A 25,626-nucleotide genomic window follows, 5' to 3' on the forward strand; every position below is an offset into this window, starting at 1 on the left:
TCCTGCCTGCCTCGCGGCTGCTTCTGAGCACGGAGGCACACCTACAAGCAAGCTGAGATGGGCTTTGCCTAAGAGTGAGGGAAGCGGCGAGCGGAACCAGGGATGTGCTGCACAGCTTCCCTCGCAGGCAGATTCCCTCCGGGGGCGCTTACTTCTCTTGCCTTAGCGCCCTGCTTTGTTTGGAGGCTGTTTGCGGACAGCAGCACACACTGCGGGAAGGTGCGCGCTGGCCAGCTCCAAGTCTCGGCAGATAGAAGGGCAAGCGAGGCACCTGCTCTCGGTTTGTTCCGGGCATGGGAAGCAGCATGCTGCGTGCCCAGAAGACATCCCGCACTGTCCTGCCTGCCTCGCGGCTGCTTCTGAGCACGGAGGCACACCTACAAGCAAGCTGAGATGGGCTTTGCCTAAGAGTGAGGGAAGCGGCGAGCAGAACCAGGGATGTGCTGCACAGCTTCCCTCGCAGGCAGATTCCCTCCGGGGGCGCTTACTTCTCTTGCCTTAGCGCCCTGCTTTGTTTGGAGGCTGTTTGCGGACAGCAGCACACACTGCGGGAAGGTGCGCGCTGGCCAGCTCCAAGTCTCGGCAGATAGAAGGGCAAGCGAGGCACCTGCTCGCGGTTTGTTCCGGGCATGGGAAGCAGCATGCTGCATGCCCAGAAGACATCCCGCACTGTCCTGCCTGCCTCGCGGCTGCTTCTGAGCACGGAGGCACACCTACAAGCAAGCTGAGATGGGCTTTGCCTAAGAGTCAGGGAAGCGGCGAGCAGAACCAGGGATGTGCTGCACAGCTTCCCTCGAAGGCAGATTCCCTCCGGGGGCGCTTACTTCTCTTGCCTTAGTGCCTTGCTTTGTTTGGAGGCTGTTTGCGGACAGCAGCACACAGAGCGGGAAGGTGCGCGCTGGCCAGCTCCAAGTCTCGGCAGATAGAAGGGCAAGCGAGGCACCTGCTCTCGGTTTGTTCCGGGCACGGGAAGCAGCATGCTGCGTGCCCAGAAGACATCCCGCACTGTCCTGCCTGCCTCGCGGCTGCTTCTGAGCATGGAGGCACACCTACAAGCAAGCTGAGATGGGCTTTGCCTAAGAGTGAGGGAAGTGGCGAGCGGAACAAGGGATGTGCTGCACAGCTTCCCTCGCAGGCAGATTCCCTCCGGGGGCGCTTACTTCTCTTGCCTTAGCGCCCTGCTTTGTTTGGAGGCTGTTTGCGGACAGCAGCACACAGAGCGGGAAGGTGCGCGCTGGCCAGCTCCAAGTCTCGGCAGATAGAAGGGCAAGCGAGGCACCTGCTCTCGGTTTGTTCCGGGCATGGGAAGCAGCATGCTGCGTGCCCAGAAGACATCCCGCACTGTCCTGCCTGCCTCGCGGCTGCTTCTGAGCACGGAGGCACACCTACAAGCAAGCTGAGATGGGCTTTGCCTAAGAGTCAGGGAAGCGGCGAGCAGAACCAGGGATGTGCTGCACAGCTTCCCTCGAAGGCAGATTCCCTCCGGGGGCGCTTACTTCTCTTGCCTTAGCGCCCTGCTTTGTTTGGAGGCTGTTTGCGGACAGCAGCACACACTGCGGGAAGGTGCGCGCTGGCCAGCTCCAAGTCTCGGCAGATAGAAGGGCAAGCGAGGCACCTGCTCTCGGTTTGTTCCGGGCATGGGAAGCAGCATGCTGTGTGCCCAGAAGACATCCCGCACTGTCCTGCCTGCCTCGCGGCTGCTTCTGAGCACGGAGGCACACCTACAAGCAAGCTGAGATGGGCTTTGCCTAAGAGTGAGGGAAGCGGCGAGCAGAACCAGGGATGTGCTGCACAGCTTCCCTCGCAGGCAGATTCCCTCCGGGGGTGCTTACTTCTCTTGCCTTAGCGCCCTGCTTTGTTTGGAGGCTGTTTGCGGACAGCAGCACACACTGCGGGAAGGTGCGCGCTGGCCAGCTCCAAGTCTCGGCAGATAGAAGGGCAAGCGAGGCACCTGCTCTAGGTTTGTTCCGGGCTTGGGAAGCAGCATGTTGCATGCCCAGAAGACATCCCGCACTGTCCTGCCTGCCTCGCGGCTGCTTCTGAGCACGGAGGCACACCTACAAGCAAGCTGAGATGGGCTTTGCCTAAGAGTCAGGGAAGCGGCGAGCAGAACCAGGGATGTGCTGCACAGCTTCCCTCGAAGGCAGATTCCCTCCGGGGCCGCTTACTTCTCTTGCCTTAGTGCCTTGCTTTGTTTGGAGGCTGTTTGCGGACAGCAGCACACAGAGCGGGAAGGTGCGCGCTGGCCAGCTCCAAGTCTCGGCAGATAGAAGGGCAAGCGAGGCACCTGCTCTCGGTTTGTTCCGGGCACGGGAAGCAGCATGCTGCGTGCCCAGAAGACATCCCGCACTGTCCTGCCTGCCTCGCGGCTGCTTCTGAGCACGGAGGCACACCTACAAGCAAGCTGAGATGGGCTTTGCCTAAGAGTGAGGGAAGTGGCGAGCGGAACAAGGGATGTGCTGCACAGCTTCCCTCGCAGGCAGATTCCCTCCGGGGGTGCTTACTTCTCTTGCCTTAGCGCCCTGCTTTGTTTGGAGGCTGTTTGCGGACAGCAGCACACACTGCGGGAAGGTGCGCGCTGGCCAGCTCCAAGTCTCGGCAGATAGAAGGGCAAGCGAGGCACCTGCTCTCGGTTTGTTCCGGGCATGGGAAGCAGCATGCTGCGTGCCCAGAAGACATCCCGCACTGTCCTGCCTGCCTCGCGGCTGCTTCTGAGCACGGAGGCACACCTACAAGCAAGCTGAGATGGGCTTTGCCTAAGAGTCAGGGAAGCGGCGAGCAGAACCAGGGATGTGCTGCACAGCTTCCCTCGCAGGCAGATTCCCTCCGGGGGCGCTTACTTCTCTTGCCTTAGCGCCCTGCTTTGTTTGGAGGCTGTTTGCGGACAGCAGCACACACTGCGGGAAGGTGCGCGCTGGCCAGCTCCAAGTCTCGGCAGATAGAAGGGCAAGCGAGGCACCTGCTCTCGGTTTGTTCCGGGCATGGGAAGCAGCATGCTGCGTGCCCAGAAGACATCCCGCACTGTCCTGCCTGCCTCGCGGCTGCTTCTGAGCACGGAGGCACACCTACAAGCAAGCTGTGATGGGCTTTGTCTAAGAGTGAGGGAAGTGGCGAGCGGAACCAGGGATGTGCTGCACAGCTTCCCTCGCAGGCAGATTCCCTCCGGGGCGCTTACTTCTCTTGCCTTAGCGCCCTGCTTTGTTTGGAGGCTGTTTGCGGACAGCAGCACACACTGCGGGAAGGTGCGCGCTGGCCAGCTCCAAGTCTCGGCAGATAGAAGGGCAAGCGAGGCACCTGCTCTCGGTTTGTTCCGGGCATGGGAAGCAGCATGCTGCGTGCCCAGAAGACATCCCGCACTGTCCTGCCTGCCTCGCGGCTGCTTCTGAGCACGGAGGCACACCTACAAGCAAGCTGAGATGGGCTTTGCCTAAGAGTCAGGGAAGCGGCGAGCAGAACCAGGGATGTGCTGCACAGCTTCCCTCGCAGGCAGATTCCCTCCGGGGGCGCTTACTTCTCTTGCCTTAGTGCCTTGCTTTGTTTGGAGGCTGTTTGCGGACAGCAGCACACACTGCGGGAAAGTGCGCGCTGGCCAGCTCCAAGTCTCGGCAGATAGAAGGGCAAGCGAGGCACCTGCTCTCGGTTTGTTCCGGGCATGGGAAGCAGCATGCTGCGTGCCCAGAAGACATCCCGCACTGTCCTGCCTGCCTCGCCGCTGCTTCTGAGCACGGAGGCACACCTACAAGCAAGCTGAGATGGGCTTTGCCTAAGAGTGAGGGAAGCGGCGAGCAGAACCAGGGATGTGCTGCACAGCTTCCCTCGCAGGCAGATTCCCTCCGGGGGCGCTTACTTCTCTTGCCTTAGCGCCCTGCTTTGTTTGGAGGCTGTTTGCGGACAGCAGCACACACTGCGGGAAGGTGCGCGCTGGCCAGCTCCAAGTCTCGGCAGATAGAAGGGCAAGCGAGGCACCTGCTCTCGGTTTGTTCCGGGCATGGGAAGCAGCATGCTGCATGCCCAGAAGACATCCCGCACTGTCCTGCCTGCCTCGCGGCTGCTTCTGAGCACGGAGGCACACCTACAAGCAAGCTGAGATGGGCTTTGCCTAAGAGTCAGGGAAGCGGCGAGCAGAACCAGGGATGTGCTGCACAGCTTCCCTCGCAGGCAGATTCCCTCCGGGGGCGCTTACTTCTCTTGCCTTAGTGCCTTGCTTTGTTTGGAGGCTGTTTGCGGACAGCAGCACACAGAGCGGGAAGGTGCGCGCTGGCCAGCTCCAAGTCTCGGCAGATAGAAGGGCAAGCGAGGCACCTGCTCTCGGTTTGTTCCGGGCACGGGAAGCAGCATGCTGCGTGCCCAGAAGACATCCCGCACTGTCCTGCCTGCCTCGCGGCTGCTTCTGAGCACGGAGGCACACCTACAAGCAAGCTGAGATGGGCTTTGCCTAAGAGTGAGGGAAGTGGCGAGCGGAACCAGGGATGTGCTGCACAGCTTCCCTCGCAGGCAGATTCCCTCCGGGGGCGCTTACTTCTCTTGCCTTAGCGCCCTGCTTTGTTTGGAGGCTGTTTGCGGACAGCAGCACACACTGCGGGAAGGTGCGCGCTGGCCAGCTCCAAGTCTCGGCAGATAGAAGGGCAAGCGAGGCACCTGCTCTCGGTTTGTTCCGGGCATGGGAAGCAGCATGCTGCGTGCCCAGAAGACATCCCGCACTGTCCTGCCTGCCTCGCGGCTGCTTCTGAGCACGGAGGCACACCTACAAGCAAGCTGAGATGGGCTTTGCCTAAGAGTCAGGGAAGCGGCGAGCAGAACCAGGGATGTGCTGCACAGCTTCCCTCGCAGGCAGATTCCCTCCGGGGGCGCTTACTTCTCTTGCCTTAGCGCCCTGCTTTGTTTGGAGGCTGTTTGCGGACAGCAGCACACACTGCGGGAAGGTGCGCGCTGGCCAGCTCCAAGTCTCGGCAGATAGAAGGGCAAGCGAGGCACCTGCTCTCGGTTTGTTCCGGGCATGGGAAGCAGCATGCTGCGTGCCCAGAAGACATCCCGCACTGTCCTGCCTGCCTCGCGGCTCCTTCTGAGCACGGAGGCACACCTACAAGCAAGCTGAGATGGGCTTTGCCTAAGAGTGAGGGAAGCGGCGAGCAGAACCAGGGATGTGCTGCACAGCTTCCCTCGCAGGCAGATTCCCTCCGGGGGCGCTTACTTCTCTTGCCTTAGCGCCCTGCTTTGTTTGGAGGCTGTTTGCGGACAGCAGCACACACTGCGGGAAGGTGCGCGCTGGCCAGCTCCAAGTCTCGGCAGATAGAAGGGCAAGCGAGGCACCTGCTCTCGGTTTGTTCCGGGCATGGGAAGCAGCATGCTGCGTGCCCAGAAGACATCCCGCACTGTCCTGCCTGCCTCGCGGCTGCTTCTGAGCACGGAGGCACACCTACAAGCAAGCTGAGATGGGCTTTGCCTAAGAGTCAGGGAAGCGGCGAGCAGAACCAGGGATGTGCTGCACAGCTTCCCTCGAAGGCAGATTCCCTCTGGGGGCGCTTACTTCTCTTGCCTTAGTGCCTTGCTTTGTTTGGAGGCTGTTTGCGGACAGCAGCACACACAGCGGGAAGGTGCGCGCTGGCCAGCTCCAAGTCTCGGCAGATAGAAGGGCAAGCGAGGCACCTGCTCTCGGTTTGTTCCGGGCATGGGAAGCAGCATGCTGCGTGCCCAGAAGACATCCCGCACTGTCCTGCCTGCCTCGCGGCTGCTTCTGAGCACGGAGGCACACCTACAAGCAAGCTGAGATGGGCTTTGCCTAAGAGTCAGGGAAGTGGCGAGCGGAACCAGGGATGTGCTGCACAGCTTCCCTCACAGGCAGATTCCCTCCGGGGCGCTTACTTCTCTTGCCTTAGCGCCCTGCTTTGTTTGGAGGCTGTTTGCGGACAGCAGCACACACAGCGGGAAGGTGCGCGCTGGCCAGCTCCAAGTCTCGGCAGATAGAAGGGCAAGCGAGGCACCTGCTCTCGGTTTGTTCCGGGCATGGGAAGCAGCATGCTGCGTGCCCAGAAGACATCCCGCACTGTCCTGCCTGCCTCGCGGCTGCTTCTGAGCACGGAGGCACACCTACAAGCAAGCTGAGATGGGCTTTGCCTAAGAGTGAGGGAAGTGGCGAGCGGAACCAGGGATGTGCTGCACAGCTTCCCTCGCAGGCAGATTCCCTCCGGGGCGCTTACTTCTCTTGCCTTAGCGCCCTGCTTTGTTTGGAGGCTGTTTGCGGACAGCAGCACACACAGCGGGAAGGTGCGCGCTGGCCAGCTCCAAGTCTCGGCAGATAGAAGGGCAAGCGAGGCACCTGCTCTCGGTTTGTTCCGGGCCTGGGAAGCAGCATGCTGCGTGCCCAGAAGACATCCCGCACTGTCCTGCCTGCCTCGCGGCTGCTTCTGAGCACGGAGGCACACCTACAAGCAAGCTGAGATGGGCTTTGCCTAAGAGTGAGGGAAGTGGCGAGCGGAACCAGGGATGTGCTGCACAGCTTCCCTCGCAGGCAGATTCCCTCCGGGGCGCTTACTTCTCTTGCCTTAGTGCCTTGCTTTGTTTGGAGGCTGTTTGCGGACAGCAGCACACAGAGCGGGAAGGTGCGCGCTGGCCAGCTCCAAGTCTCGGCAGATAGAAGGGCAAGCGAGGCACCTGCTCTCGGTTTGTTCCGGGCACGGGAAGCAGCATGCTGCGTGCCCAGAAGACATCCCGCACTGTCCTGCCTGCCTCGCGGCTGCTTCTGAGCACGGAGGCACACCTACAAGCAAGCTGAGATGGGCTTTGCCTAAGAGTGAGGGAAGTGGCGAGCGGAACCAGGGATGTGCTGCACAGCTTCCCTCGCAGGCAGATTCCCTCCGGGGGCGCTTACTTCTCTTGCCTTAGCGCCCTGCTTTGTTTGGAGGCTGTTTGCGGACAGCAGCACACACTGCGGGAAGGTGCGCGCTGGCCAGCTCCAAGTCTCGGCAGATAGAAGGGCAAGCGAGGCACCTGCTCTCGGTTTGTTCCGGGCATGGGAAGCAGCATGCTGCGTGCCCAGAAGACATCCCGCACTGTCCTGCCTGCCTCGCGGCTGCTTCTGAGCACGGAGGCACACCTACAAGCAAGCTGAGATGGGCTTTGCCTAAGAGTCAGGGAAGCGGCGAGCAGAACCAGGGATGTGCTGCACAGCTTCCCTCGCAGGCAGATTCCCTCCGGGGGCGCTTACTTCTCTTGCCTTAGCGCCCTGCTTTGTTTGGAGGCTGTTTGCGGACAGCAGCACACACTGCGGGAAGGTGCGCGCTGGCCAGCTCCAAGTCTCGGCAGATAGAAGGGCAAGCGAGGCACCTGCTCTCGGTTTGTTCCGGGCATGGGAAGCAGCATGCTGCGTGCCCAGAAGACATCCCGCACTGTCCTGCCTGCCTCGCGGCTCCTTCTGAGCACGGAGGCACACCTACAAGCAAGCTGAGATGGGCTTTGCCTAAGAGTGAGGGAAGCGGCGAGCAGAACCAGGGATGTGCTGCACAGCTTCCCTCGCAGGCAGATTCCCTCCGGGGGCGCTTACTTCTCTTGCCTTAGCGCCCTGCTTTGTTTGGAGGCTGTTTGCGGACAGCAGCACACACTGCGGGAAGGTGCGCGCTGGCCAGCTCCAAGTCTCGGCAGATAGAAGGGCAAGCGAGGCACCTGCTCTCGGTTTGTTCCGGGCATGGGAAGCAGCATGCTGCGTGCCCAGAAGACATCCCGCACTGTCCTGCCTGCCTCGCGGCTGCTTCTGAGCACGGAGGCACACCTACAAGCAAGCTGAGATGGGCTTTGCCTAAGAGTCAGGGAAGCGGCGAGCAGAACCAGGGATGTGCTGCACAGCTTCCCTCGAAGGCAGATTCCCTCCGGGGGCGCTTACTTCTCTTGCCTTAGTGCCTTGCTTTGTTTGGAGGCTGTTTGCGGACAGCAGCACACAGAGCGGGAAGGTGCGCGCTGGCCAGCTCCAAGTCTCGGCAGATAGAAGGGCAAGCGAGGCACCTGCTCTCGGTTTGTTCCGGGCATGGGAAGCAGCATGCTGCGTGCCCAGAAGACATCCCGCACTGTCCTGCCTGCCTCGCGGCTGCTTCTGAGCACGGAGGCACACCTACAAGCAAGCTGAGATGGGCTTTGCCTAAGAGTCAGGGAAGTGGCGAGCGGAACCAGGGATGTGCTGCACAGCTTCCCTCACAGGCAGATTCCCTCCGGGGCGCTTACTTCTCTTGCCTTAGCGCCCTGCTTTGTTTGGAGGCTGTTTGCGGACAGCAGCACACACAGCGGGAAGGTGCGCGCTGGCCAGCTCCAAGTCTCGGCAGATAGAAGGGCAAGCGAGGCACCTGCTCTCGGTTTGTTCCGGGCCTGGGAAGCAGCATGCTGCGTGCCCAGAAGACATCCCGCACTGTCCTGCCTGCCTCGCGGCTGCTTCTGAGCACGGAGGCACACCTACAAGCAAGCTGAGATGGGCTTTGCCTAAGAGTGAGGGAAGTGGCGAGCGGAACCAGGGATGTGCTGCACAGCTTCCCTCGCAGGCAGATTCCCTCCGGGGGCGCTTACTTCTCTTGCCTTAGCGCCCTGCTTTGTTTGGAGGCTTTTTGCGGACAGCAGCACACACTGCGGGAAGGTGCGCGCTGGCCAGCTCCAAGTCTCGGCAGATAGAAGGGCAAGCGAGGCACCTGCTCTCGGTTTGTTCTGGGCACGGGAAGCAGCATGCTGCGTGCCCAGAAGACATCCCGCACTGTCCTGCCTGCCTCGCGGCTGCTTCTGAGCACGGAGGCACACCTACAAGCAAGCTGAGATGGGCTTTGCCTAAGAGTGAGGGAAGTGGCGAGCGGAACCAGGGATGTGCTGCACAGCTTCCCTCGCAGGCAGATTCCCTCCGGGGGCGCTTACTTCTCTTGCCTTAGCGCCCTGCTTTGTTTGGAGGCTGTTTGCGGACAGCAGCACACACTGCGGGAAGGTGCGCGCTGGCCAGCTCCAAGTCTCGGCAGATAGAAACGCAAGCGAGGCACCTGCTCTCGGTTTGTTCCGGGCATGGGAAGCAGCATGCTGCGTGCCCAGAAGACATCCCGCACTGTCCTGCCTGCCTCGCGGCTGCTTCTGAGCACGGAGGCACAGCTACAAGCAAGCTGAGATGGGCTTTGCCTAAGAGTCAGGGAAGTGGCGAGCGGAACAAGGGATGTGCTGCACAGCTTCCCTCGCAGGCAGATTCCCTCCGGGGGCGCTTACTTCTCTTGCCTTAGCGCCCTGCTTTGTTTGGAGGCTGTTTGCGGACAGCAGCACACACTGCGGGAAGGTGCGTGCTGGCCAGCTCCAAGTCTCGGCAGATAGAAGGGCAAGCGAGGCACCTGCTCTCGGTTTGTTCCGGGCATGGGAAGCAGCATGCTGCGTGCCCAGAAGACATCCCGCACTGTCCTGCCTGCCTCGCGGCTGCTTCTGAGCACGGAGGCACACCTACAAGCAAGCTGAGATGGGCTTTGCCTAAGAGTGAGGGAAGTGGCGAGCGGAACCAGGGATGTGCTGCACAGCTTCCCTCGCAGGCAGATTCCCTCCTGGGGCTCTTAGTTCTCTTGCCTTAGCGCTCTGCTTTGTTTGGAGGCTTTTTGCGGACAGCAGCACACACTGCGGGAAGGTGCGCGCTGGCCAGCTCCAAGTCTCGGCAGATAGAAGGGCAAGCGAGGCACCTGCTCTCGGTTTGTTCCGGGCATGGGAAGCAGCATGCTGCGTGCCCAGAAGACATCCCGCACTGTCCTGCCTGCCTCGCGGCTGCTTCTGAGCACGGAGGCACACCTACAAGCAAGCTGAGATGGGCTTTGCCTAAGAGTCAGGGAAGTGGCGAGCGGAACAAGGGATGTGCTGCACAGCTTCCCTCGCAGGCAGATTCCCTCCGGGGGCTCTTAGTTCTCTTGCCTTAGCGCCCTGCTTTGTTTGGAGGCTGTTTGCGGACAGCAGCACACAGAGCGGGAAGGTGCGCGCTGGCCAGCTCCAAGTCTCGGCAGATAGAAGGGCATGCGAGGCACCTGCTCTCGGTTTGTTCCGGGCACGGGAAGCAGCATGCTGTGTGCCCAGAAGACATCCCGCACTGTCCTGCCTGCCTCGCGGCTGCTTCTGAGCACAGAGGCACACCTACAAGCAAGCTGAGATGGGCTTTGCCTAAGAGTCAGGGAAGTGGCGAGCGGAACCAGGGATGTGCTGCACAGCTTCCCTCGCAGGCAGATTCCCTCCGGGGGCGCTTACTTCTCTTGCCTTAGCGCCCTGCTTTGTTTGGAGGCTGTTTGCGGACAGCAGCACACAGAGCGGGAAGGTGCGCGCTGGCCAGCTCCAAGTCTCGGCAGATAGAAGGGCAAGCGAGGCACCTGCTCTCGGTTTGTTCCGGGCATGGGAAGCAGCATGCTGCGTGCCCAGAAGACATCCCGCACTGTCCTGCCTGCCTCGCGGCTGCTTCTGAGCACGGAGGCACACCTACAAGCAAGCTGAGATGGGCTTTGCCTAAGAGTCAGGGAAGTGGCGAGCGGAACCAGGGATGTGCTGCACAGCTTCCCTCGCAGGCAGATTCCCTCCGGGGGCTCTTAGTTCTCTTGCCTTAGCGCCCTGCTTTGTTTGGAGGCTGTTTGCGGACAGCAGCACACAGAGCGGGAAGGTGCGCGCTGGCCAGCTCCAAGTCTCGGCAGATAGAAGGGCATGCGAGGCACCTGCTCTCGGTTTGTTCCGGGCACGGGAAGCAGCATGCTGCGTGCCCAGAAGACATCCCGCACTGTCCTGCCTGCCTCGCGGCTGCTTCTGAGCACGGAGGCACACCTACAAGCAAGCTGAGATGGGCTTTGCCTAAGAGTCAGGGAAGTGGCGAGCGGAACCAGGGATGTGCTGCACAGCTTCCCTCGCAGGCAGACTCCCTCCGGGGGTGCTTACTTCTCTTGCCTTAGCGCCCTGCTTTGTTTGGAGGCTGTTTGCAGACAGCAGCACACACTGCGGGAAGGTGCGCGCTGGCCAGCTCCAAGTCTCGGCAGATAGAAGGGCAAGCGAGGCACCTGCTCTCGGTTTGTTCCGGGCATGGGAAGCAGCATGCTGCGTGCCCAGAAGACATCCCGCACTGTCCTGCCTGCCTCGCGGCTGCTTCTGAGCACGGAGGCACAGCTACAAGCAAGCTGAGATGGGCTTTGCCTAAGAGTCAGGGAAGCGGCGAGCAGAACCAGGGATGTGCTGCACAGCTTCCCTCGCAGGCAGATTCCCTCCGGGGGCGCTTACTTCTCTTGCCTTAGTGCCCTGCTTTGTTTGGAGGCTGTTTGCGGACAGCAGCACACAGAGCGGGAAGGTGCGCGCTGGCCAGCTCCAAGTCTCGGCAGATAGAAGGGCAAGCGAGGCACCTGCTCTCGGTTTGTTCCGGGCACGGGAAGCAGCATGCTGCGTGCCCAGAAGACATCCCGCACTGTCCTGCCTGCCTCGCGGCTGCTTCTGAGCACGGAGGCACACCTACAAGCAAGCTGAGATGGGCTTTGCCTAAGAGTGAGGGAAGTGGCGAGCGGAACCAGGGATGTGCTGCACAGCTTCCCTCGCAGGCAGATTCCCTCCGGGGGTGCTTACTTCTCTTGCCTTAGCGCCCTGCTTTGTTTGGAGGCTGTTTGCGGACAGCAGCACACACTGCGGGAAGGTGCGCGCTGGCCAGCTCCAAGTCTCGGCAGATAGAAGGGCAAGCGAGGCACCTGCTCTCGGTTTGTTCCGGGCATGGGAAGCAGCATGCTACGTGCCCAGAAGACATCCCGCACTGTCCTGCCTGCCTCGCGGCTGCTTCTGAGCACGGAGGCACACCTACAAGCAAGCTGAGATGGGCTTTGCCTAAGAGTCAGGGAAGCGGCGAGCAGAACCAGGGATGTGCTGCACAGCTTCCCTCGCAGGCAGATTCCCTCCGGGGGCGCTTACTTCTCTTGCCTTAGCGCCCTGCTTTGTTTGGAGGCTGTTTGCGGACAGCAGCACACACTGCGGGAAGGTGCGCGCTGGCCAGCTCCAAGTCTCGGCAGATAGAAGGGCAAGCGAGGCACCTGCTCTCGGTTTGTTCCGGGCACGGGAAGCAGCATGCTGCGTGCCCAGAAGACATCCCGCACTGTCCTGCCTGCCTCACGGCTGCTTCTGAGCATGGAGGCACACCTACAAGCAAGCTGAGATGGGCTTTGCCTAAGAGTCAGGGAAGTGGCGAGCGGAACCAGGGATGTGCTGCACAGCTTCCCTCGCAGGCAGATTCCCTCCGGGGGCGCTGACTTCTCTTGCCTTAGCGCCCTGCTTTGTTTGGAGGCTGTTTGCGGACAGCAGCACACACTGCGGGAAGGTGCACGCTGGCCAGCTCCAAGTCTCGGCAGATAGAAGGGCAAGCGAGGCACCTGCTCTCGGTTTGTTCCGGGCATGGGAAACAGCATGCTGCGTGCCCAGAAGACATCCCGCACTGTCCTGCCTGCCTCGCGGCTGCTTCTGAGCACGGAGGCACACCTACAAGCAAGCTGAGATGGGCTTTGCCTAAGAGTGAGGGAAGTGGCGAGCGGAACCAGGGATGTGCTGCACAGCTTCCCTCGCAGGCAGATTCCCTCCGGGGGCGCTTACTTCTCTTGCCTTAGCGCCCTGCTTTGTTTGGAGGCTGTTTGCGGACAGCAGCACACACTGCGGGAAGGTGCGCGCTGGCCAGCTCCAAGTCTCAGCAGATAGAAGGGCAAGCGAGGCACCTGCTCTCGGTTTGTTCCGGGCATGGGAAGCAGCATGCTGCGTGCCCAGAAGACATCCCGCACTGTCCTGCCTGCCTCGCGGCTGCTTCTGAGCACGGAGGCACAGCTACAAGCAAGCTGAGATGGGCTTTGCCTAAGAGTCAGGGAAGTGGCGAGCGGAACAAGGGATGTGCTGCACAGCTTCCCTCGCAGGCAGATTCCCTCCGGGGGCGCTTACTTCTCTTGCCTTAGCACCCTGCTTTGTTTGGAGGCTGTTTGCGGACAGCAGCACACAGAGCGGGAAGGTGCGCGCTGGCCAGCTCCAAGTCTCGGCAGATAGAAGGGCAAGCGAGGCACCTGCTCTCGGTTTGTTCCGGGCATGGGAAGCAGCATGCTGCGTGCCCAGAAGACATCCCGCACTGTCCTGCCTGCCTCGTGCCTGCTTCTGAGCACGGAGGCACAGCTACAAGCAAGCTGAGATGGGCTTTGCCTAAGAGTCAGGGAAGCGGCGAGCAGAACCAGGGATGTGCTGCACAGCTTCCCTCGCAGGCAGATTCCCTCCGGGGGCGCTTACTTCTCTTGCCTTAGCGCCCTGCTTCGTTTGGAGGCTGTTTGCGGACAGCAGCACACAGAGCGGGAAGGTGTGTGCTGGCCAGCTCCAAGTCTCGGCAGATAGAAGGGCAAGCGAGGCACCTGCTCTCGGTTTGTTCCGGGCTTGGGAAACAGCATACAGCATGCCCAGAAGACGTCCCGCAATGTCCTGCCTGCCTCGCGGCTGCTTCTGAGCACGGAGGCACACCTACAAGCAAGCTGAGATGGGCTTTGCCTAAGAGTGAGGGAAGTGGCGAGCGGAACCAGGGATGTGCTGCACAGCTTCCCTCGCAGGCAGATTCCCTCCGGGGGCGCTTACTTCTCTTGCCTTAGCGCCCTGCTTTGTTTGGAGGCTGTTTGCGGACAGCAGCACACAGAGCGGGAAGGTGCGCGCTGGCCAGCTCCAAGTCTCGGCAGATAGAAGGGCAAGCGAGGCACCTGCTCTCGGTTTGTTCCGGGCTTGGGAAGCAGCATGCTGCGTGCCCAGAAGACATCCCGCACTGTCCTGCCTGCCTCGCGGCTGCTTCTGAGCACGGAGGCACACCTACAAGCAAGCTGAGATGGGCTTTGCCTAAGAGTGAGGGAAGCGGCGAGCGGAACCAGGGATGTGCTGCACAGCTTCCCTCGCAGGCAGATTCCCTCCGGGGGCGCTTACTTCTCTTGCCTTAGCGCCCTGCTTTGTTTGGAGGCTGTTTGCGGACAGCAGCACACACTGCGGGAAGCTGCGCGCTGGCCAGCTCCAAGTCTCGGCAGATAGAAGGGCAAGCGAGGCACCTGCTCTCGGTTTGTTCCGGGCATGGGAAGCAGCATACTGCGTGCCCAGAAGACATCCCGCACTGTCCTGCCTGCCTCGCGGCTGCTTCTGAGCACGGAGGCACACCTACAAGCAAGCTGAGATGGGCTTTGCCTAAGAGTGAGGGAAGTGTCGAGCGGAACCAGGGATGTGCTGCACAGCTTCCCTCGCAGGCAGATTCCCTCCGGGGGCGCTGACTTCTCTTGCCTTAGCGCCCTGCTTTGTTTGGAGGCTGTTTGCGGACAGCAGCACACAGAGCGGGAAGGTGCGCGCTGGCCAGCTCCAAGTCTTGGCAGATGGAAGGGGAAGCGAGGCACCTGCTCTCAGTTTGTTCCGGGCACGGGAAGCAGCATGCTGCGTGCCCAGAAGACATCCCGCACTGTCCTGCCTGCCTCGCGGCTGCTTCTGAGCACGGAGGCACAGCTACAAGCAAGCTGAGATGGGCTTTGCCTAAGAGTGAGGGAAGTGGCGAGCGGAACCAGGGATGTGCTGCACAGCTTCCCTCGCAGGCAGATTCCCTCCGGGGGCGCTTACTTCTCTTGCCTTAGCGCCCTGCTTTGTTTGGAGGCTGTTTGCGGACAGCAGCACACAGAGCGGGAAGCTGCGAACTGGCCAGCTCCAAGTCTCGGCAGATAGAAGGGCAAGCGAGGCACCTGGTCTCGGTTTGTTCCGGGCATGGGAAGCAGCATGCTGCGTGCCCAGAAGACATCCCGCACTGTTCTGCCTGCCTCGCGGCTGCTTCTGAGCACGGAGGCACACCTACAAGCAAGCTGAGATGGGCTTTGCCTAAGAGTGAGGGAAGTGGCGAGCGGAACCAGGGATGTGCTGCACAGCTTCCCTCGCAGGCAGATTCCCTCCGGGGGCGCTTACTTCTCTTGCCTTAGCGCCCTGCTTTGTTTGGAGGCTGTTTGCGGACAGCAGCACACAGAGCAGGAAGGTGCGCGCTGGCCAGCTCCAAGTCTCGGCAGATAGAAGGGCAAGCGAGGCACCTGCTCTCGGTTTGTTCTGGGCATGGGAAGCAGCATGCTGCGTGCCCAGAAGACATCCCGCACTGTCCTGCCTGCCTCGCGGCTGCTTCTGAGCACGGAGGCACACCTACAAGCAAGCTGAGATGGGCTTTGCCTAAGAGTCAGGGAAGTGGCGAGCGGAACCAGGGATGTGCTGCACAGCTTCCCTCGCAGGCAGATTCCCTCCGGGGGTGCTTACTTCTCTTGCCTTAGCGCCCTGCTTTGTTTGGAGGCTGTTTGCGGACAGCAGCACACACTGCGGGAAGGTGCGCGCTGGCCAGCTCCAAGTCTCGGCAGATAGAAGGGCAAGCGAGGCACCTGCTCTCGGTTTGTTCCGGGCACGGGAAGCAGCATGCTGCGTGCCCAGAAGACATCCCGCACTGTCCTGCCTGCCTCGCGGCTGCTTCTGAGCACGGAGGCACACCTACAAGCAAGCTGAGATGGGCTTTGCCTAAGAGTGAGGGAAGTGTCGAGCGGAACCAGGGATGTGCTGCACAGCTTCCCTCGCAGGCAGATTCCCTCCGGGGGCGCTTACTTCTCTTGCCTTAGCGCCCTGCTTTGTTTGGAGGCTGTTTGCGGACAGCAGCACACAGAGCGGGAAGGTGCGCGCTGGCCAGCTCCAAGTCTCGGCAGATAGAAGGGCAAGCGAGGCACCTGCTCTCGGTTTGTTCCGGGCACGGGAAGCAGCATGCTGCGTGCCCAGAAGACATCCCGCACTGTCCTGCCTGCCTCGCGGCTGCTTCTGAGCACGGAGGCACACCTACAAGCAAGCTGAGATGGGCTTTGCCTAAGAGTGAGGGAAGTGGCGAGCGGAACCAGGGATGTGCTGCACAGCTTCCCTCGCAGGCAGATTCCCTCCGGGGGCGCTTACTTCTCTTGCCTTAGCGCCCTGCTTTGTTTGGAGGCTGTTTGCGGACAGCAGCACAAACAGCGGGAAGCTGCGAACTGGCCAGCTCCAAGTCTCGGCAGATAGAAGGGCAAGCGAGGCACCTGCTCTCGGTTTGTTCCGGGCATGGGAAGCAGCATGCTGCGTGCCCAGAAGACATCCCGCACTATCCTGCCTGCCTCGCGGCTGCTTCTGAACACGGAGGCACACCTACAAGTAAGCTGAGATGGGCTTTGCCTAAGAGTCAGGGAAGTGGCGAGCGGAACCAGGGATGTGCTGCACAGCTTCCCTCGCAGGCAGATTCCCTCCGGGGGCGCTTATTTCTCTTGCCTTAGCGCCCTGCTTTGTTTGGAGGCTGTTTGCGGACAGCAGCACACAGAGCGGGAAGGTGCGCGCTGGCCAGCTCCAAGTCTCGGCAGATAGAAGGGCAAGCGAGGCACCTGCTCTCGGTTTGTTCCGGGCATGGGAAGCAGCATGCTGCGTGCCCAGAAGACATCCCGCACTGTCCTGCCTGCCTCGCGGCTGCTTCTGAGCACGGAGGCACAGCTACAAGCAAGCTGAGATGGGCTTTGCCTAAGAGTCAGGGAAGTGGCGAGCGGAACCAGGGATGTGCTGCACAGCTTCCCTCGCAGGCAGATTCCCTCCGGGGGCGCTGACTTCTCTTGCCTTAGCGCCCTGCTTTGTTTGGAGGCTGTTTGCGGACAGCAGCACACACTGCGGGAAGCTGCGCGCTGGCCAGCTCCAAGTCTCGGCAGATAGAAGGGCAAGCGAGGCACCTGCTCTCGGTTTGTTCCGGGCACGGGAAGCAGCATGCTGCGTGCCCAGAAGACATCCCGCACTGTCCTGCCTGCCTCGCGGCTGCTTCTGAGCACGGAGGCACAGCTACAAGCAAGCTGAGATGGGCTTTGCCTAAGAGTGAGGGAAGTGGCGAGCGGAACAAGGGATGTGCTGCACAGCTTCCCTCGCAGGCAGATTCCCTCCGGGGGCGCTTACTTCTCTTGCCTTAGCGCCCTGCTTTGTTTGGAGGCTGTTTGCGGACAATAGCACACACAGCGGGAAGCTGCGCGCTGGCCAGCTCCAAGTCTCGGCAGATAGAAGGGCAAGCGAGGCACCTGCTCTCGGTTTGTTCCGGGCTTGGGAAGCAGCATGTTGCGTGCCCAGAAGACATCCCGCACTGTCCTGCCTGCCTCGCGGCTGCTTCTGAGCACGGAGGCACACCTACAAGAAAGCTGTGATGGGCTTTGCCTAAGAGTGAGGGAAGCGGCGAGAGGAACCAGGGATGTGCTGCACAGCTTCCCTCGCAGGCAGATTCCCTCCGGGGGCGCTTACTTCTCTTGCCTTAGCGCCCTGCTTTGTTTGGAGGCTGTTTGCGGACAGCAGCACACAGAGCGGGAAGGTGCGCGCTGGCCAGCTCCAAGTCTCGGCAGATAGAAGGGCAAGCGAGGCACCTGCTCTCGGTTTGTTCCGGGCATGGGAAGCAGCATGCTGCGTGCCCAGAAGACATCCCGCACTGTCCTGCCTGCCTCGCGGCTGCTTCTGAGCATGGAGGCACACCTACAAGCAAGCTGAGATGGGCTTTGCCTAAGAGTCAGGGAAGTGGCGAGCGGAACAAGGGATGTGCTGCACAGCTTCCCTCGCAGGCAGATTCCCTCCGGGGACGCTTACTTCTCTTGCCTTAGCGCCCTGCTTTGTTTGGAGGCTGTTTGCGGACAGCAGCACACAGAGCGGGAAGGTGCGCGCTGGCCAGCTCCAAGTCTCGGCAGATAGAAGGGCAAGCGAGGCACCTGCTCTCGGTTTGTTCCGGGCATGGGAAGCAGCATGCTGCGTGCCCAGAAGACATCCCGCACTGTCCTGCCTGCCTCGCGGCTGCTTCTGAGCACGGAGGCACACCTACAAGCAAGCTGAGATGGGCTTTGCCTAAGAGTGAGGGAAGTGGCGAGCGGAACCAGGGATGTACTGCACAGCTTCCCTCGCAGGCAGATTCCCTCCGGGGGCGCTTACTTCTCTTGCCTTAGCGCCCTGCTTTGTTTGGAGGCTGTTTGCGGACAGCAGCACACAGAGCGGGAAGGTGCGCGCTGGCCAGCTCCAAGTCTCGGCAGATAGAAGGGCAAGCGAGGCACCTGCTCTCGGTTTGTTCCGGGCATGGGAAGCAGCATGCTGCGTGCCCAGAAGACATCCCGCACTGTCCTGCCTGCCTCGCGGCTGCTTCTGAGCACGGAGGCACACCTACAAGCAAGCTGAGATGGGCTTTGCCTAAGAGTGAGGGAAGTGGCGAGCGGAACAAGGGATGTGCTGCACAGCTTCCCTCGCAGGCAGATTCCCTCCGGGGGCGCTTACTTCTCTTGCCTTAGCGCCCTGCTTTGTTTGGAGGCTGTTTGCGGACAGCAGCACACAGAGCGGGAAGGTGCGCGCTGGCCAGCTCCAAGTCTCGGCAGATAGAAGGGCAAGCGAGGCACCTGCTCTCGGTTTGTTCCGGGCATGGGAAGCAGCATGCTGCGTGCCCAGAAGACATCCCGCACTGTCCTGCCTGCCTCGCGGCTGCTTCTGAGCACGGAGGCACACCTACAAGCAAGCTGAGATGGGCTTTGCCTAAGAGTGAGGGAAGTGTCGAGCGGAACCAGGGATGTGCTGCACAGCTTCCCTCGCAGGCAGATTCCCTCCGGGGGCGCTTTCTTCTCTTGCCTTAGCGCCCTGCTTTGTTTGGAGGCTGTTTGCGGACAGCAGCACACACAGCGGGAAGGTGCGCGCTGGCCAGCTCCAAGTCTCGGCAGATAGAAGGGCAAGCGAGGCACCTGGTCTCGGTTTGTTCCGGGCATGGGAAGCAGCATGCTGCGTGCCCAGAAGACATCCCGCACTGTCCTGCCTGCCTCGCGGCTGCTTCTGAGCACGGAGGCACACCTACAAGCAAGCTGAGATGGGCTTTGCCTAAGAGTGAGGGAAGTGGCGAGCGGAACCAGGGATGTGCTGCACAGCTTCCCTCGCAGGCAGATTCCCTCCGGGGGCGCTTACTTCTCTTGCCTTAGCGCCCTGCTTTGTTTGGAGGCTGTTTGCGGACAGCAGCACACACTGCGGGAAGGTGCGCGCTGGCCAGCTCCAAGTCTCGGCAGATAGAAGGGCAAGCGAGGCACCTGCTCTCGGTTTGTTCCGGGCATGGGAAGCAGCATGCTGCGTGCCCAGAAGACATCCCGCACTGTCCAGCCTGCCTCGCGGCTGCTTCTGAGCACGGAGGCACACCTACAAGCAAGCTGAGATGGGCTTTGCCTAAGAGTCAGGGAAGTGGCGAGCGGAACAAGGGATGTGCTGCACAGCTTCCCTCGCAGGCAGATTCCCTCCGGGGGCGCTTATTTCTCTTGCCTTAGCGCCCTGCTTTGTTTGGAGGCTGTTTGCGGACAGCAGCACACACTGCGGGAAGGTGCGCGCTGGCCAGCTCCAAGTCTCGGCAGATAGAAGGGCAAGCGAGGCACCTGCTCTCGGTTTGTTCCGGGCATGGGAAGCAGCATGCTGCGTGCCCAGAAGACATCCCGCACTGTCCTGCCTGCCTCGCGGCTGCTTCTGAGCACGGAGGCACAGCTACAAGCAAGCTGAGATGGGCTTTGCCTAAGAGTGAGGGAAGTGTCGAGCGGAACCAGGGATGTGCTGCACAGCTTCCCTCGCAGGCAGATTCCCTCCGGGGGCGCTTACTTCTCTTGCCTTAGCGCCCTGCTTTGTTTGGAGGCTGTTTGCGGACAGCAGCACACAGAGCGGGAAGGTGCACGCTGGCCAGCTCCAAGTCTCGGCAGATAGAAGGGCAAGCGAGGCACCTGCTCTCGGTTTGTTCCGGGCATGGGAAGCAGCATGCTGCGTGCCCAGAAGACATCCCGCACTGTCCTGCCTGCCTCGCGGCTGCTTCTGAGCACGGAGGCACACCTACAAGCAAGCTGAGATGGGCTTTGCCTAAGACTGAGGGAAGTGGCGAGCGGAACAAGGGATGTGCTGCACAGCTTCCCTCGCAGGCAGATTCCCTCCGGGGGCGCTTACTTCTCTTGCCTTAGCGCCCTGCTTTGTTTGGAGGCTGTTTGCGGACAGCAGCACACACTGCGGGAAGGTGCGCGCTGGCCAGCTCCAAGTCTCGGCAGATAGAAGGGCAAGCGAGGCACCTGCTCTCGGTTTGTTCCAGGCACGGGAAGCAGCATGCTGCGTGCCCAGAAGACATCCCGCACTGTCCTGCCTGCCTCGCGGCTGCTTCTGAGCACGGAGGCACACCTACAAGCAAGCTGAGATGGGCTTTGCCTAAGAGTGAGGGAAGTGTCGAGCGGATCCAGGGATGTGCTGCACAGCTTCCCTCGCAGGCAGATTCCCTCCGGGGGCGCTTACTTCTCTTGCCTTAGCGCCCTGCTGTGTTTGGAGGCTGTTTGCGGACAGCAGCACACACTGCGGGAAGGTGCGCGCTGGCCAGCTCCAAGTCTCGGCAGATAGAAGGGCAAGCGAGGCACCTGCTCTCGGTTTGTTCCGGGCATGGGAAGCAGCATGCTGCGTGCCCAGAAGACATCCCGCACTGTCCTGCCTGCCTCGCGGCTGCTTCTGAGCACGGAGGCACACCTACAAGAAAGCTGTGATGGGCTTTGCCTAAGAGTGAGGGAAGCGGCGAGAGGAACCAGGGATGTGCTGCACAGCTTCCCTCGCAGGCAGATTCCCTCCGGGGGTGCTTACTTCTCTTGCCTTAGCGCCCTGCTTTGCTTGGAGGCTGTTTGCGGACAGCAGCACACAGAGTGGGAAGGTGCGCGCTGGCCAGCTCCAAGTCTCGGCAGATAGAAGGGCAAGCGAGGCACCTGCTCTCGGTTTGTTCCGGGCACGGGAAGCAGCATGCTGCGTGCCCAGAAGACATCCCGCACTGTCCTGCCTGCCTCGCGGCTGCTTCTGAGCATGGAGGCACACCTACAAGCAAGCTGAGATGGGCTTTGCCTAAGAGTCAGGGAAGTGGCGAGCGGAACCAGGGATGTGCTGCACAGCTTCCCTCGCAGGCAGATTCCCTCCGGGGGTGCTTACTTCTCTTGCCTTAGCGCCCTGCTTTGTTTGGAGGCTGTTTGCGGACAGCAGCACACAGAGCGGGAAGGTGCGCGCTGGCCAGCTCCAAGTCTCGGCAGATAGAAGGGCAAGCGAGGCACCTGCTCTCGGTTTGTTCCGGGCATGGGAAGCAGCATGCTGCGTGCCCAGAAGACATCCCGCACTGTCCTGCCTGCCTCGCGGCTGCTTCTGAGCACGGAGGCACACCTACAAGCAAGCTGAGATGGGCTTTGCCTAAGAGTGAGGGAAGTGGCGAGCGGAACCAGGGATGTGCTGCACAGCTTCTCTCGCAGGCAGATTCCCTCCGGGGGTGCTTACTTCTCTTGCCTTAGCGCCCTGCTTTGTTTGGAGGCTGTTTGCGGACAGCAGCACACACAGCGGGAAGCTGCGCGCTGGCCAGCTCCAAGTCTCGGCAGATAGAAGGGCAAGCGAGGCACCTGCTCTCGGTTTGTTCCGGGCACGGGAAGCAGCATGCTGCGTGCCCAGAAGACATCCCGCACTGTCCTGCCTGCCTCGCAGCTGCTTCTGAGCACGGAGGCACACCTACAAGCAAGCTGAGATGGGCTTTGCCTAAGAGTGAGGGAAGTGTCGAGCGGAACCAGGGATGTGCTGCACAGCTTCCCTCGCAGGCAGATTCCCTCCGGGGGCGCTTACTTCTCTTGCCTTAGCGCCCTGCTTTGTTTGGAGGCTGTTTGCGGACAGCAGCACACACTGCGGGAAGGTGCGCGCTGGCCAGCTCCAAGTCTCGGCAGATAGAAGGGCAAGCGAGGCACCTGCTCTCGGTTTGTTCCGGGCATGGGAAGCAGCATGCTGCGTGCCCAGAAGACATCCCGCACTGTCCTGCCTGCCTCGCGGCTGCTTCTGAGCACGGAGGCACACCTACAAGCAAGCTGAGATGGGCTTTGCCTAAGAGTCAGGGAAGTGGCGAGCGGAACAAGGGATGTGCTGCACAGCTTCCCTCGCAGGCAGATTCCCTCCGGGGGCGCTTACTTCTCTTGCCTTAGCGCCCTGCTTTGTTTGGAGGCTGTTTGCGGACAGCAGCACACACTGCGGGAAGCTGCGCGCTGGCCAGCTCCAAGTCTCGGCAGATAGAAGGGCAAGCGAGGCACCTGCTCTCGGTTTGTTCCGGGCATGGGAAGCAGCATGCTGCGTGCCCAGAAGACATCCCGCACTGTCCTGCCTGCCTCGCAGCTGCTTCTGAGCACGGAGGCACACCTACAAGCAAGCTGAGATGGGCTTTGCCTAAGAGTGAGGGAAGTGTCGAGCGGAACCAGGGATGTGCTGCACAGCTTCCCTCGCAGGCAGATTCCCTCCGGGGGCGCTTACTTCTCTTGCCTTAGCGCCCTGCTTTGTTTGGAGGCTGTTTGCGGACAGCAGCACACACTGCGGGAAGGTGCGCGCTGGCCAGCTCCAAGTCTCGGCAGATAGAAGGGCAAGCGAGGCACCTGCTCTCGGTTTGTTCCGGGCATGGGAAGCAGCATGCTGCGTGCCCAGAAGACATCCCGCACTGTCCTGCCTGCCTCGCGGCTGCTTCTGAGCACGGAGGCACACCTACAAGCAAGCTGAGATGGGCTTTGCCTAAGAGTGAGGGAAGTGTCGAGCGGAACCAGGGATGTGCTGCACAGCTTCTCTCGCAGGCAGATTCCCTCCGGGGGCGCTTACTTCTCTTGCCTTAGCGCCCTGCTTTGTTTGGAGGCTGTTTGCGGACAGCAGCACACACAGCGGGAAGCTGCGCGCTGGCCAGCTCCAAGTCTCGGCAGATAGAAGGGCAAGCGAGGCACCTGCTCTCGGTTTGTTCCGGGCACGGGAAGCAGCATGCTGCGTGCCCAGAAGACATCCCGCACTGTCCTGCCTGCCTCGCAGCTGCTTCTGAGCACGGAGGCACACCTACAAGCAAGCTGAGATGGGCTTTGCCTAAGAGTGAGGGAAGTGTCGAGCGGAACCAGGGATGTGCTGCACAGCTTCTCTCGCAGGCAGATTCCCTCCGGGGGCGCTTACTTCTCTTGCCTTAGCGCCCTGCTTTGTTTGGAGGCTGTTTGCGGACAGCAGCACACACAGCGGGAAGCTGCGCGCTGGCCAGCTCCAAGTCTCGGCAGATAGAAGGGCAAGCGAGGCACCTGCTCTCGGTTTGTTCCGGGCATGGGAAGCAGCATGCTGCGTGCCCAGAAGACATCCCGCACTGTCCTGCCTGCCTCGCAGCTGCTTCTGAGCACGGAGGCACACCTACAAGCAAGCTGAGATGGGCTTTGCCTAAGAGTGAGGGAAGTGTCGAGCGGAACCAGGGATGTGCTGCACAGCTTCCCTCGCAGGCAGATTCCCTCCGGGGGCGCTTACTTCTCTTGCCTTAGCGCCCTGCTTTGTTTGGAGGCTGTTTGCGGACAGCAGCACACACTGCGGGAAGGTGCGCGCTGGCCAGCTCCAAGTCTCGGCAGATAGAAGGGCAAGCGAGGCACCTGCTCTCGGTTTGTTCCGGGCATGGGAAGCAGCATGCTGCGTGCCCAGAAGACATCCCGCACTGTCCTGCCTGCCTCGCGGCTGCTTCTGAGCATGGAGGCACACCTACAAGCAAGCTGAGATGGGCTTTGCCTAAGAGTGAGGGAAGTGTCGAGCGGAACCAGGGATGTGCTGCACAGCTTCCCTCGCAGGCAGATTCCCTCCGGGGGCGCTTACTTCTCTTGCCTTAGCGCCCTGCTTTGTTTGGAGGCTGTTTGCGGACAGCAGCACACACTGCGGGAAGGTGCGCGCTGGCCAGCTCCAAGTCTCGGCAGATAGAAGGGCAAGCGAGGCACCTGCTCTCGGTTTGTTCCGGGCATGGGAAGCAGCATGCTGCGTGCCCAGAAGACATCCCGCACTGTCCTGCCTGCCTCGCGGCTGCTTCTGAGCACGGAGGCACACCTACAAGCAAGCTGAGATGGGCTTTGCCTAAGAGTGAGGGAAGTGGCGAGCGGAACCAGGGATGTGCTGCACAGCTTCTCTCGCAGGCAGATTCCCTCCGGGGGCGCTTACTTCTCTTGCCTTAGCGCCCTGCTTTGTTTGGAGGCTGTTTGCGGACAGCAGCACACACAGCGGGAAGCTGCGCGCTGGCCAGCTCCAAGTCTCGGCAGATAGAAGGGCAAGCGAGGCACCTGCTCTCGGTTTGTTCCGGGCACGGGAAGCAGCATGCTGCGTGCCCAGAAGACATCCCGCACTGTCCTGCCTGCCTCGCAGCTGCTTCTGAGCACGGAGGCACACCTACAAGCAAGCTGAGATGGGCTTTGCCTAAGAGTCAGGGAAGTGTCGAGCGGAACCAGGGATGTGCTGCACAGCTTCTCTCGCAGGCAGATTCCCTCCGGGGGCGCTTACTTCTCTTGCCTTAGCGCCCTGCTTTGTTTGGAGGCTTTTTGCGGACAGCAGCACACACTGCGGGAAGGTGCGCGCTGGCCAGCTCCAAGTCTCGGCAGATAGAAGGGCAAGCGAGGCACCTGCTCTCGGTTTGTTCCGGGCATGGGAAGCAGCATGCTGCGTGCCCAGAAGACATCCCGCACTGTCCTGCCTGCCTCGCAGCTGCTTCTGAGCACGGAGGCACACCTACAAGCAAGCTGAGATGGGCTTTGCCTAAGAGTGAGGGAAGTGTCGAGCGGAACCAGGGATGTGCTGCACAGCTTCCCTCGCAGGCAGATTCCCTCCGGGGGCGCTTACTTCTCTTGCCTTAGCGCCCTGCTTTGTTTGGAGGCTGTTTGCGGACAGCAGCACACACTGCGGGAAGGTGCGCGCTGGCCAGCTCCAAGTCTCGGCAGATAGAAGGGCAAGCGAGGCACCTGCTCTCGGTTTGTTCCGGGCATGGGAAGCAGCATGCTGCGTGCCCAGAAGACATCCCGCACTGTCCTGCCTGCCTCGCGGCTGCTTCTGAGCACGGAGGCACACCTACAAGCAAGCTGAGATGGGCTTTGCCTAAGAGTGAGGGAAGTGGCGAGCGGAACCAGGGATGTGCTGCACAGCTTCTCTCGCAGGCAGATTCCCTCCGGGGGCGCTTACTTCTCTTGCCTTAGCGCCCTGCTTTGTTTGGAGGCTGTTTGCGGACAGCAGCACACACAGCGGGAAGCTGCGCGCTGGCCAGCTCCAAGTCTCGGCAGATAGAAGGGCAAGCGAGGCACCTGCTCTCGGTTTGTTCCGGGCACGGGAAGCAGCATGCTGCGTGCCCAGAAGACATCCCGCACTGTCCTGCCTGCCTCGCAGCTGCTTCTGAGCACGGAGGCACACCTACAAGCAAGCTGAGATGGGCTTTGCCTAAGAGTGAGGGAAGTGTCGAGCGGAACCAGGGATGTGCTGCACAGCTTCTCTCGCAGGCAGATTCCCTCCGGGGGCGCTTACTTCTCTTGCCTTAGCGCCCTGCTTTGTTTGGAGGCTGTTTGCGGACAGCAGCACACACAGCGGGAAGCTGCGCGCTGGCCAGCTCCAAGTCTCGGCAGATAGAAGGGCAAGCGAGGCACCTGCTCTCGGTTTGTTCCGGGCATGGGAAGCAGCATGCTGCGTGCCCAGAAGACATCCCGCACTGTCCTGCCTGCCTCGCAGCTGCTTCTGAGCACGGAGGCACACCTACAAGCAAGCTGAGATGGGCTTTGCCTAAGAGTCAGGGAAGTGTCGAGCGGA

Source organism: Rhea pennata, unplaced genomic scaffold, assembly GCF_028389875.1.
Source record: "Rhea pennata isolate bPtePen1 unplaced genomic scaffold, bPtePen1.pri scaffold_70, whole genome shotgun sequence".
In the NCBI taxonomy this organism is placed as follows: Eukaryota; Metazoa; Chordata; class Aves; order Rheiformes; family Rheidae; genus Rhea; species Rhea pennata.